This window comes from Mandrillus leucophaeus, unplaced genomic scaffold, assembly GCF_000951045.1.
Source record: "Mandrillus leucophaeus isolate KB7577 unplaced genomic scaffold, Mleu.le_1.0 Scaffold126, whole genome shotgun sequence".
NCBI classification, from domain to species: Eukaryota; Metazoa; Chordata; class Mammalia; order Primates; family Cercopithecidae; genus Mandrillus; species Mandrillus leucophaeus.
In genome coordinates this window covers 558455-564918 of record NW_012100987.1, presented here as the reverse complement: position 1 = coordinate 564918, position 6464 = coordinate 558455, and the positions used below count along the sequence as shown (strand labels likewise).

The following is a 6464-nucleotide window of genomic DNA, read 5'->3' as shown; positions in this document are numbered from 1 at the left end:
GTGAACCACGGCACCCGGCCACCTTATGTCTCTTCTGTGCTGAATAGCATTCTGCTGTCTGGCGGTTCCACAGTTTGTTTATTCATTCATCAAATGAAGGCCATCTTGGTTGCTTCCCAGTTTTGACAATTATGAATAAAACTGCTATAAACATCCATGATGTTTGGCCCTGTGTCCCATCCAAATCTCATGTCAAATTGTAATTCCCAGTGTTGGGGGAGGGACCTGGTGGGAGGTGATTAGATCATGGGGGCGGGTTTCCCCCATGCTGTTCTTGTGATAGTGAGTGAGTTCTCTCCAGACCTGATGTTTTAAAAGTAGGTGGCACTTCCCCCTTCACTTGCTGTCTCTCTTTCTCTGCCACAGTAAGACCCGCTTGCTTCCCCTTTGCCTTTGCCATGACTGTAAATTTCCTGAGGCCTCCCAGTCATGCCTCCTGTTAAGCCTGTGGAATTGTGAGTTAATTAAGCCTATTTTCTTCATAAATTATCTAGTCTCAAGTAGTTCTTAATAGCAGTGTGAGAATGGACTAATACAATCCGTGTGCAATTTTTTGTGTAAGTGTACATTTTTAGCTCCTTTTGGTAAATACCAAGGAACATGATTGCAGCATCATATGGTAAGAGTATATTTAGTTTTGTAAGAAACTGCCAGAGTCTTTCAAAATCTCTGTACCATTTTGCATTTCTACCAGCAGAGAATGAGAGTTTTTGTTGTTCCACGTCCTTGTCAGCATTTGGTGTTGTCCGTGTTCTGAATTTTGACAATTCTAATAAATGTGTAGTGGTATCTCATTGTTTTAATTTGCTGTTAACATATGATGTGGAGCATCTTTTCATGTGCTTGTCATCTGCGTGTCTTCATTAGTGAGGTGTCTGTTAAGGTCTTTGGCCCATTTTTTAATCAGATTTTCTTATTGTTGACTTTTTAAGAGTTCCTTGTATATTTTAGATAAGAGTCCCTTTTCAGATATGTCTCTTACAAATATTTTCTCTCAGTCTGTGGCTTGTCTTTTTATTCCCTTGACAGTGTCTTTCACAAAGCAGATATTTTAAATTTTAATGAAGTCCAGTGTGTCAATTCTTTCTTTTATGAATTGTGCTTTTTGTGTCATATCTAAAAAGTCACTGTCAAACCTAAAGTCTCTAGACTTCCCCCTGTCTTTTCTTCTAGGAGTTTTAATAGCTTTTGGTTTTATATTTATGTCTGTGATCCACTATGAGTTCATTGTTGTGAAGGATGTAAGGTCTGTGTCTAGACGCCGTTTGCCTTTGATGTGACATTGGGAAATTTTCTACTACTCAGTGAAATCCATTAGTGCTGTAATTATTGAGGGTCTCAGAATAAGAGGTATCTGCCCTGAGACTACTCAAGCTTTGCTAGACTTACTTCAGGATGCTTCAAGCAGAATGGTGAGGCTATATGATAAAGTTCCATCATAAGAAAGTGATGACTATAAATATTGGTACTGACATTGCGGTTCCACACACTTTCCCATCTTAGCATTTACTGTTAACTTTTATTGTGTATTGTAGGTAATTCAGCAGTATTCAAAATTACTACCATAGAAATTCTAGGAATTAAACTTATATCAATTTTACTAGCAATCTTTGAAAAGATTAGAGTGATCATAAATATTTATATTGAATGCTTTTAGACTTTTAAATTATATATGCTGGTTATTTTACCCATGGAAATATGATTACTTATTTTAAAATATTGCAGCTTATGAATTTAAATAAAAGTTAATAAAATTTTAGTAAGGCATGTACTTAATTAAGATAACCAGTCCAAGTTAATATATCTGATAGTTCACTCTTTTGATCAATGTTGACAATAAGTGGAGAATATCAAGGTTTGACTTCTCTGGAAACAAAAAAATACTAGGGAGGGGTGTTGTTGGTAAAAGCAAAAAATTTCTAGCATTTGAAAGCAGAGGTAAAATGTTTAAAAATTTCTTTATAAAGAAGATATTTTGAATGATTTGTTTCGTATTTCACAGAAATATTTCTGCATTAAAAACTGGGCAGTGGATTTTAGTAAATATTTGTAAAGCACCTATGAAATGCCAGGTTTTTTTGCTAAGTGCTAGGCGATGCTGTTTGGAAAGGGAGAGGGTTGTCTGTGCCTCTAGCAGCTGGACTGTCTGATTGCTCTGCTGCCGATCCCAGCACATTGCCATATTTAGTGCACATTAAAATGCTTAATAAGCACAATTTGTGTTTAGAGGAAAAGCAAGCAAATGCATTAATACCATATAGTGGATAAAACAAAAATCATGTTTAAGATAGGCACATAGACCAATAGAACAAAATAGAGAACCCAGAAATAAAGCCAAGTGCTTACAGCCAACTCCTCTTCCACAAAGCAAACAAAAACATAAAGTGGGGAAAGGACACCCTATTCAACAAATGGTGCTGGGACAATTGGAAGCCACATGTAGAAGAATGAAACTGGATCCTCATCTCTCACCTTATACAAAAGTCAACCCAAGATGGATCAAATACTTAAATCTAAGACCTGAGACCGTAAAGATTCTGGAAGATAACATTGAAAAAACCCTTCTAGACATTGGCTTAGGCAAAGACTTCATTACCAAGAACCCAAAAGCAAATCCAACAAAGATAAATAGATGGGACTTAATTAAATTAAAACAAACTTCTGCACAGCAAAAGAAATAATCAGCAGAATAAACAGACAACCCACAGAGTGGGAGAAAATCTTCACAATCTATACATCTGACAAAGGACTGATATCTATAATCTACAAGGAGCTCAAACAAGTCAGCAAGAAAATAACAATCCCATCAAAAGTGGGCTAAGGACATAAATAGACAGTTCTCAAAAGAAGATACACAAATGGCTAAAAAGCATACAGAAAAATAAGGCAACATCACTAATAATCAGGGAAATGCAAATCAAAACCACAAAGTAATGCCACCTCACTCCTGCAAGAGTGACCATAATCAAAAAATAAAAAAAGAATTGTTGTGGATGCAGTGAAAAGGGAACAGTTTTACACTGCTGGTGGGAATGTAAACTAGTACAGCCACTATGGAAAACAGTGTGGAAATTCCTTAAAGAACTAAAAGTAGATCTACCATTACTAGGTATCTACCAGAGGAAAATAAGTCATTATATGAAAAAGATATTTGCACACCCATGTTTGTAGTAGCACAATTTGCAATTACAAGAATGTGGAACCAGCCCAAATGCCTATCAATCAATGAGTGGATAAAGAAAATGTGGTGTATATATACATATACCTTGGAATACTACTCAGCCATAAAAAGGAACAAAATGGCATTTGCAGCAACCTGGATGGACTGGGAGACCATTATTCTAAGTGAAGTAACTCAGGAATGAAAAACTAAACATCATATGTTCTCACTCATAAGTGGGAGCTAAGCTATGAGGATGCAAAGGCATAAGAATGATACATTGGACTTGGGGGAAAGAGTGGGGAGTGGTGAGGGATGAAAGATTACATATTGCATACAGTGTACACTCCTCAAGTAATGGGTGCACCAAAATCTTAGAAATCACTACTGAAGAATTTATTCATGTAACTAAACACCACCTGTTCCCCCAAAATCTGCCAAAATAAAAAAAAAAGACATTGCTCTTCAATTTGTGAGCAACATGTAATACTTTTAGTATATCTTCAAAAATTTAGTTACTAATAGAAGTTTGATAATGTGAGGATATATATTTAGAAAATGCACGTGACAGAAAGATATTAGAAATATGTATGCGTGAATGACTAATAAAATAATTCGCAGGTTAAAAAGTTCATTCAGTGTATTGATACGTTGTTCCATGTCATCTTCCTTGTTCATTGTGAAAATATTTGGAAATAGGAGCTCAAAAGGCGTCCATAAATTTTGTACCTCAACTGAAAAGCTTTCTGATAAAGCGAAAAATGAGATTGGGCATTTAGAACTAGTTTCTGGACACTATTAGAAACAGAGCATCAAATTCTAGTTCTCACTAAAGCTTTTATAACTGAGCCAGACATTATATTGAGCTTTATGTACAGTTTTCTGAATTTCCTCTCCGAGTTATGATTAAAGTGGGTTATATTCACTGACAAAGCTTTTGAACAGAGCCAGCTCTCTATTATCTGTCGTCGTGCAACTCCTTTGAAGGGAGTGGACAGTTTGTTTGAGGGTGAGGGAGGGGAGTGAGAAGGAAAGGGAGGAGGCAACTTGAGAGATGTCTTAGTCTGCTTGGGCTGCTGCTGCATCAAGATACCATAAATTAGGTAGTTTATAAACAATAGGAATTTGTTTATCACAGTTCTGGAGGCTGGGAAGTCTAAGATCAAGACACCGGCATATTTGGCATATAGTGAGGACCTGCTTCCTTCGTAGACAGACTTCTCACTGTAACCTCTTGTGGTGGAAGGGGCAAGGCAAGTTTCAGGAGCCTCTTTTATGGGGGACCTAATCCCACTCATGAGGGTTCTACTCTTATGACCTAATCACCTCCCAGGGGCTCCACCTCCTAATACTGTTACTTTCAGGGTTAGGATTTCAAGGTATGAGTTTTGGGAGGAATGCAAACATTCAGATCCTAGCAAGGGATGAGCTGAGGGAGAAGGAGAGAAATTGCTGGCCTTACCTGTGAATGCTCTGACTTGGGAGGTGTCAGATTACTAGGTGCTTCCTTCTGGTTTTAATCCTACCAAAAGAGCAAGCCCTCTCATGCACTAACCAAGCACATAACCAGGTTTAGGCTCTGGCCTAAGGAAAGGCTTGGGGGAAGAGAGAGATAATTCAAGCTAGGGCTAGAGGGATGGAACAAGGGGATGCAGGCTGATACAACGGCTCCTTGAATGATTCTAGGTCCTAGTACATAGAGGTATCTGGAAGGTTATGTTATCTGAATCTTGAATAGAATCAGTTACCTGAAGCCAGTGTTACCTTAGGAATTCCGTATTGTGTGATTGAAGAACGCTTATTAGGCAAAGAAGTTCTATTTGTAGAAGAGAGTATTTCCATAGATGACTCCTGTTTTTGATTTAACATAAGGCTATGCCCCATTCCTCTAGGCAGACTTCAATTTCACAGAAGTTTACATTTTATGAGACCCATTGTTTTCCTCCTTAGAAGAAATACTCTAAAAGGTTGTCCTTTAATTGTATATGAAAATAATTTTTGATGATTCAAAATTTAATTGGGTGTTCAGCATTTGCCAAGACTCTATGTGTCTTTTCTCCATCTTGTAGTCCTTAGAATTGTCACTACTAACAAAAGAAAACAGCATTTTCCTTTAGTGACTCAACTTTTTAGAGGCTAGTTTGTGTGTTATTCAGAGTATTGTTTTTTCCTCAGCTTATTTCCGTGTTTGCACATGTACTTGAAGGTTTAGGGTGGAAAAGGAATGCTAATCCATTGTGTGTCTGTCACTTCTAAGTAATAGCTTTGAACCTTCTGATGAGGGAAGTGTTAATTAACTCATTATTGGGAGACATCGTTTATCTTTTCTATTCCCTTTACCTGGATCTCTTACTCCCCTTGGCTGACCCAATTGAGAGTAGGTTGTGCTATTATTAATTTCAGAAACTGTGTTTTTTAAAATGTACTTTCTCTTATGAAACCTGTAATGTAAAAATGATATGTGATATAAACAGGTAAGCTGAATGACCTGGCCAAAGTCACCAGTGACTCAAATAGGTGGAGCAGAAATTTATGACACTCTTCCTCCTGCCAGACTTTCCTGACATTTTATATGTTTCCTCAGCTCATAATGGCCTCAATTTATGTCATTTAAAGATCAAATTTCAAAATACAAGTTACTGTAAGAAAGTCAGTGCCGAGCTAGTGGTCACAAACTGCAAATAATTTCTTGATTTATACTTTCCAGAATTATGTTCCTATTCCATAATGCTGCAGTTACTAGTTCTTCTATGCATTGCAAGAATGCCACCAGTAACAGAAATATAGAAATACCCTGTTAATAAGGAACAACTAGGAGAATTCATTTGCAATTGTTATTTCTTATAAACTTACTCAATTCATTTCTGACTTCTCAGCTAGTGATTAAGAAAAAGCTCACGTGGACATGAAGGGAGAAAGCTTTGCTTTCTACTTGGGTTTCTGTGTACAAATCAGAAATTAGGTATCATGGAATAATTGTTCTAGGAAATTGAGTTGGGAGAATGGTATTATTAGCTATATTAACTAACTTGTCTAATCTTTGTGTGTAGAAACCATGAAAACAGAAAAACATCTTTTGTTCACAAAATGAGATCTTCATAGCCACTGTTTTGTAATTTTGAATCCTGTTGAACAACATTCTGTAGGCTATTAAATCAAGACTTTTGTCTTTTTTTATTTTCAGCAAACTCAAGTGTATATGTAAGTCTTTGGAATGTTGAAGGAGTGACATTCCACAGGTTTCAGATTTTTTTTTTTTTTTTTTTTTTTTTTTTGCTGCCCATTGTGCTAAGGAGACCAGTCA

The 6464-nt window shown here is 36.7% G+C and overlaps 1 protein-coding gene across 2 annotated transcripts in view; it reads left to right on the top strand.

The window, feature by feature from the left end:
* The window catches only part of LMO7 (LIM domain 7), a 249361-nt gene that overhangs the window by 112824 nt on the left and 130073 nt on the right, over nt 1-6464 (top strand). The gene's annotated exons all lie outside the window — the stretch shown is intronic.